Here is a 6,520-nt window from a genome sequence, read left to right on the forward strand (position 1 = left end):
AGGAGAGGAGATAAGAGAAATTAAAATAGAAAGATTACATATTGTCGATTCTTCTAACAACTCTCCTAACAGCCTTATTCTGTGTGTTGCGTGTCTAGAAGATATTTCAACAACCCCACTTAATCACAACTTCATCAAGTTGATATTACACTTGAATTCTTCTAGACTTTTGTAGAGGCAATGCTTTTGTAAATCAATCTGTAGCCTGATCTTTAAAAGGAATAAAACAAATATCCAAATTCTTTGTTTGCAACATGTTCTTTCACAAAGTAAAAATCTATTTCAATATGTTTAGCCCTGGCACAAAAAATTGGGTTAGTAGACAAGTAGTTTTCACCAAGATTGTCACACCATAAACAAGGAATTTGCACTTGTGATACTCCAAGTTATTTAAGTATACTAGTAAGCTGGCACGTGCAACACACGTCTAACAAAGTAGAAAACGATTTTCTCATTCATCTAATTATGACTTATGAAGCAATAAATAACATCATATATTAATTTCTGGATGCAAGATTTAAGTAAATAATTGCAGAGAAAATATTTAGGCAAGATTTCGGAACCTCTCGACTTGCAAATTGCAATGCACGGACAAGCTTTTTTTCGAGGAAACAAAAACAAGCATCTAACCGTTGTACTCCCTCCGTTCGTTTTTATAAGGCGTTTTGGAGAACTGATTTTGAACTATTTAGAGCATGTTCTGAGCAGGCTTAAATGTCTTATATAAGTGAACATAGGGAGTAATAAATAACTGGTAACCCAAAAATCTACTGTAGTTATGTTACAGCGTACTGGTTTTCTTATTCCATTATGGCAATTTCGGAGGTGGCTCTATGCTTTATCTACCCACTACACAAATGAGTCTATTCATCTCATGCATCATATACAATTATATTCTTGTGAAGCAAGTTGATTATACAAGTATAATGTGTTGTTTCATCGCAGAAAAAACACAATATTCCATTCATGAAATCCTTGAGTATGCACGCACAAAAAAATCAACTATACCCATATTACATCGCAAAAACAAGTATTCCCTCCGTAAACTAATATAAGAGCGTTTAGAATACTAAAATAGTGATCTAAACGCTCTTATATTAGTTTACAGAGGGAGTATTTTAGTATTACAGCTTAAAGAAAATACATTTGTATTCCATCGCAAGCAAGGATATGTTAGTCGAAGTTAGTTTTGCAGCCAGACCCATACAGGTAGATTTTGTCTAATAGAGGGGAAAAGGGAGGCCCAAAACCTCAGCCCCCCACCATGCATCCGGAACAACTATAACAAAATCATATCTTGAATGTGGTGTCATTGACTTAATGTTTCAAATTTTCGTAACGCCATACGAGGTGAGTCCATGAAAATGCTTTTTCTCCTCCTTTGAAACCTGATCGCCATCCACCAGTCATAGATGGGAGCGATGTTCTAGAAACTGGGGGAGACAACACCTGGTATCATGACCAAAAGGCCACCCTGGCCATACTTGCCTCGCAAAGCTGGCCGTCTCTTCGCAAGAGCCACACGTCGGGCAAATCTCACTGCCTGGCCATCTCTAGCGCAACAACTTATTGGCCATGAGGATGTGGCCATGCCAAACCAACCAGGATGAGGACCTCACTTTGTTATATATATGCAACCTAATACATAGCTTGAGGAAACAGAGCTTGCGTTCTTCAGTCAGGCTGCATTTACTCGCCTGTGGAAACAGAGCTTTAGTTTTTCTTATAGCCACTGAAGTCTGATATCTGCACACAACAATCTCCACATGATCAAGTTTGCTGAAACAAATTATCTCTGCACACAACATTGCTAGTGTGATAAAAGTGCAAGGTCATATAAACAATCGAGTTTATCTTGTTAATCCTTTGGAACCAAAAGTAGCAATTGCAAAATGATGGTCTAAATTGACATTCATCAGCCTACATGCTTTATTTTGCCCTCTTTTAACTATATTTTGCCCTCTTCTAAAACAACATACCCCTCTCTCTTGTGTACTCGACGGAGGAATACAATTATGATGTACACAGATGCTTATTATGACCGATCCCTCTCTATGCACCTTAGTTTATATTCAGTCTCAAGCTGGCCAACACGAATCTACAATAAAAGTGACTGTAGTTACTTCTTCGGCTACTCGGCATGATGCTGCGGCTCAAGTCATCATACTGGAAAAAACATGGTCGCCTCATTTCATCGCATAATGCTACCAGTAGGCTGAAGTCATGATGCTAGAAAATACATGGTTGCCTCATCTCATCAGATAATGCTACTGGTATTAAAGCAATTAACTCCCAAGACTCAAGTATGAATCCACACAAATGGCAATTGAGACCCACTATCAGTTTCATTCGCTAGAAGGGATACATGAGCGATGCTATCTTCAGACGTATTTTTGGAAATCAATACAAGAAAGCGCACAACTTAGCTAGGAGCACTTTCTTCCATATCCTTCTCTATTTCTTGTATGAATTATTGTGATGTTTCTTGCCCATTAAATCATGTTTTTAGCAGTGACATGTACTCAAATGTAATAATGTTGCTCACAAGAAATGTCCCTCGAGGGAGCTTTTCCTTGAAAAAACATTGCAAACGATAATCTTTTTCTGCCAATCTTATTGGAAAACATAATCATGATATGCAAACGGCAACTTATAGGGAGCGAGAACAGATACCTAGGACTTTTAGTTGTGGAAGTAAGCAACGGTGGTGGTGGCTCCCACGTCCTCGGAGGCAGTGAAACAAGGACTCCGAAATTTCCTTGTTCATTGTTCAAGGGCTGCTTGGAAGGGAGGTAATTTAAAAATTAGTCAACAATAATACTTGGGATGTTTGATTCATATCAACTCATATTGCACAACAAAAAATTGCAATGAAAAACAGAGAACAAGAAAATGAGTATTCTTATTGTGGTATCTAGAAACTTGTTCTCCCAGTGGAAAACCTGCATGCATCGAAATATAGGACATCGTAGTGAACAATTTGAATAATATTCTTATTGTAGTATAGTGAGAGCAGAATATAGGGCACAAACCTGTAGGGTTGGAATTTTGCATTGTAGAGACTACAGGTGCTTATACAAGTTCTTAAACCTCCTAGAAAAAGGTACTTGCATTGGGCAAGGTATCTTTAATTATGACGTTTGAAGTTTGATCACTGCCCGTATTCTCGCTTTAACCACCCACGGAGCAGGAAGAGGTTCCTGCATTGGACGTGCACCGAAATAATCTAAACATTTATGGAAGGAAAAGTGGTCTGATTTTACATAACAGATGGAGTCAAATAGTGTCTCCAGCCAGATTAGTAGCAGTTTACTGATTCACTTCTATGTAGAAGTTATGTCTTGTATGAGCAGATTGGGGTGGGTAATGGGTCCCAGAAATTTCAACACTACATCTAAGTGATACGAAATTAACTCATTAAATAACTATTGTTCCCAATCATGCACAAGAAAACGGTCACAAATGACATACGCGAATGTAATCATCGATCATTCCCACGGTCCCACCTCGTCCTGATTGCCAGTCACAATATTATGCAAAGAAAATTTGCATGAAGCTAATGGAACTCAGGCTGCAAGTGGACGCGGGCTGTCCGCGGTGCCCACGTCCAAGCCCACATAATTTACGATCGTGGACACCCACAGTTAGAGCACCGAGAGATGCGGATTATGTGGGATGTCCCGCGGCGCCCACATCAAACCCACATCCCTTCTGAGTCGAACGTCAGTCGTGCGGATTAGCCCGATTATGACATGCCGCCATGGCCGCGGCGCCGCCGTGTACCTTCCCCATGGCCGCCCAGCGCCGCTGTCCAACTCCACCATGGACGCCGTAATGTCGTCGTCAACCTCCGCCATGTACAGGTGCAGTTCAGTCTTCTTCTTCCCCTCTCTCATCTGTGATTTATTTCCTATCGACTACTACATCTTCAGCCAATTTCCTCTAAATTGTTCAGAGCAAAGCCGATTCATTCTACCCTGTTGAATCACGTATCATCTGTGGCCTGATAATGCGAGTCAGTGGTTGTGGTATCTTCCCTCCTTATCCAATCCTCCTTGATTTCTTCTTCTCTCAAGAACGCCATGAAGAAGCTCGCTGCTTCAAGGAACATCAGCTGCAAGCAAGCAGATTGCACCCTGCTCACCTCTTATTTTGATCTTATAACAGTGTCACTTCTAAAATCATTTTCGATGTGATTCTTCTACTGAAGCGACGCCCGCCGAACCACTGAGCTGCGACTTCGTGGAGGCAGAGGATTACCACTCCCAGATAAACAAAAGTACTACAAAAAAGATATAATTTGCAGTGTCAACTCTGAAGATTCTCCACCTGATATAATGAAGCCTGAACTTCTCTGCTCCTTCCATGTCCATTGCAAAACAGAAAATATAAGCTTGAGCCTGTGATTTACATAGGGATTACGTGGGATGTGGGATGCCCACTTATCCCGTGAAAAATTATGTGGACATATGCTGGATTCCCACTAATACTACGGGGCAGATGTGGGCGTGTTTGCGGGCTCCTGCGGAACGTCCCACTTGCAGCCTGAGATCGAACGCAACATATGTATCCCCTCGTCCAAGCACGGCCATCTTGAACCACAAGGATGTGCAGATTCACAATTCTCCAATCCAATGGCAAACACTGAAGCTAATCAAAATCAGCAGCAGTCGCGGTCACCACTCTCACGGCATTCCACGCACGTGGCATGAACAGAACGCGTCGAACACCTTGCCGCATATGCAATCAAAGGACGCAAGAGGGAAAACAGGCGAACCGGGAGCAGAGCTGCGCTCACCTCGGGGTCCTCGAGAGGCTGCGCACCCGAGACCTCGTTGGCCGTTGCCTGAGACCTCGTTGGCCGTTGGCGCCCGGAACCAGCCGACGGTCAGCACGGTCCGAATCAGGCGCTGCCTGGCCTCCCGGTGCTCCTCGTCCTCGTAGTCGATGTTGTCCTCCTCGTCCTCCGACTCGAAGCTGCCGCCCCGACGGTCGCGGGCCCCCCTGCCCTGCGGCCCTCCAGCTTGTCGTCATCCTCCTCTCCCGCGGACACCCACCGCCACTCCATGGATGGCGCCTTCCGCATGCCAGCCTCCATTCCCGAGCTGTGGCCTTGATCAGATCGAGAGACGAGAGGACGGGGCAAGGCCAGGGAAATCCTCCCGCCAAGCTGAGCGGCTGCGGAGGATGATTGGATCGGCGGGCGGCGAACGGCGTGGGAGGCGGCGGGAGGATTGGCGCGGGAGGCGGCCCGTCCGTGCTGTGGCGAACGGCTGGCGTCTGTTGGGAGGAGGAGGAGGAGTGGGCGAAAGTCGTGCGGGCGTGGTGCGCAGCGGTTTTTTTTTTTTTCTGAACGGCGGACAAGGTTAGTGATCGACGGATTACCGGCTTAATTCGGTGGCTTATAGCGTTAAACATGGAAAGATTAAGAGCCATTAGATCTTGCTAACGAATAGATCTGATTGTTTGGTTCTCCGCCCTCTCTTCTTTTTATAAGGGTAGTAGATAATGCACCCAAATAATTTTTGTTGACGCAATTGTTACAATTTGCTTCTTTGCACACTAAGATACTAAGTTTGGCCCCAAAAAAAATTGCAAACCCATCAGTTGACCGCTTGTCATCCAAACAACCAACTTAATCTGCATCGAAGAAGGCATTAACAAGAGTTGAGGATGACTAACCAAAAGTTTTTTTCTCCGTGAGGCGAATACTAGGTGACTTAGGGTTAGGCGGTCCGCCGCCGATCGCCTCCCCGACGGCAGCGCGGGCGCCAACATTTATTGCCCTAGGACGGTGCTTCTGAGGTGTTGTGGTTGGTTTAATCACCGTAGCGCCCATGAAGGGAAAGGACTTTGGTGGGCGTCCATGTTATTACGAGACTTGGCCAATTAAATCTTGTACTTCGGTAAAATTCTGAAATCTCAAAGGCCCATTTAAATTGTATGGCAAATGTGCAAGTTTAATTAGTGGAGTGAAAGAAACACCAATATAAAAGGTGAGTTGTTCTACTATTTTTTGTAGCATGAGAAAAGAGAGCAATAATACTGTGCTCACTCACCTCATGCCACACAACGCACACGCGCGCATTTCCTGAATTGGGTTTGAGTACCAATTTGGGCTAATATTATATGCGCCTTGTTGTAAGAACTAAATTAATACGCGAGAATAGTCTTCCGAAACCGCGCCCCTTGAGAAGCTGCACTGGGTGAGAGACGGTAAAGTTTTTGGGAGCATCTTGGCGCGATTGCTCGCTCAAGTTCCACTATATCCTTGATGCTCGTCCGCCTACTTCATCTATGATAGCCACCACCATGCCTGAAGACGGTGCCGGATCAAAGTTTTCGGTGCCCTCTCTCTTTTGACATGTGTCATTGATCCATATGCGTATGCGCTAGATGTTTCTATATTATCCTAAAACTTAATTTAAACATCATCCTAAAACAATAATTAAATATCTATACTTAATAATAATAAAGGGGCTATTGCTTCTCGCGGTACGTCACCAAAATGCCCCTAAAT

At 43.8% G+C, this 6,520-nt stretch overlaps 1 long non-coding RNA gene across 1 annotated transcript; it reads right to left on the minus strand.

Moving 5' to 3' along the window:
• Positions 1–1,131: 1,131 nt before the first annotated feature.
• LOC119285015 lies at positions 1,132–5,337 on the minus strand. The gene is made up of 4 exons (XR_005139311.1): positions 4,799–5,337; positions 3,033–3,200; positions 2,674–2,942; positions 1,132–1,746 (listed from the first exon to the last, which is right to left on the minus strand). It is a non-coding gene; the product is annotated as an uncharacterized LOC119285015 (long non-coding RNA).
• Positions 5,338–6,520: the final 1,183 nt, after the last annotated feature.

Source organism: Triticum dicoccoides, chromosome 1A (assembly GCF_002162155.2).
Source record: "Triticum dicoccoides isolate Atlit2015 ecotype Zavitan chromosome 1A, WEW_v2.0, whole genome shotgun sequence".
Lineage (NCBI taxonomy): Eukaryota > Viridiplantae > Streptophyta > Magnoliopsida > Poales > Poaceae > Triticum > Triticum dicoccoides.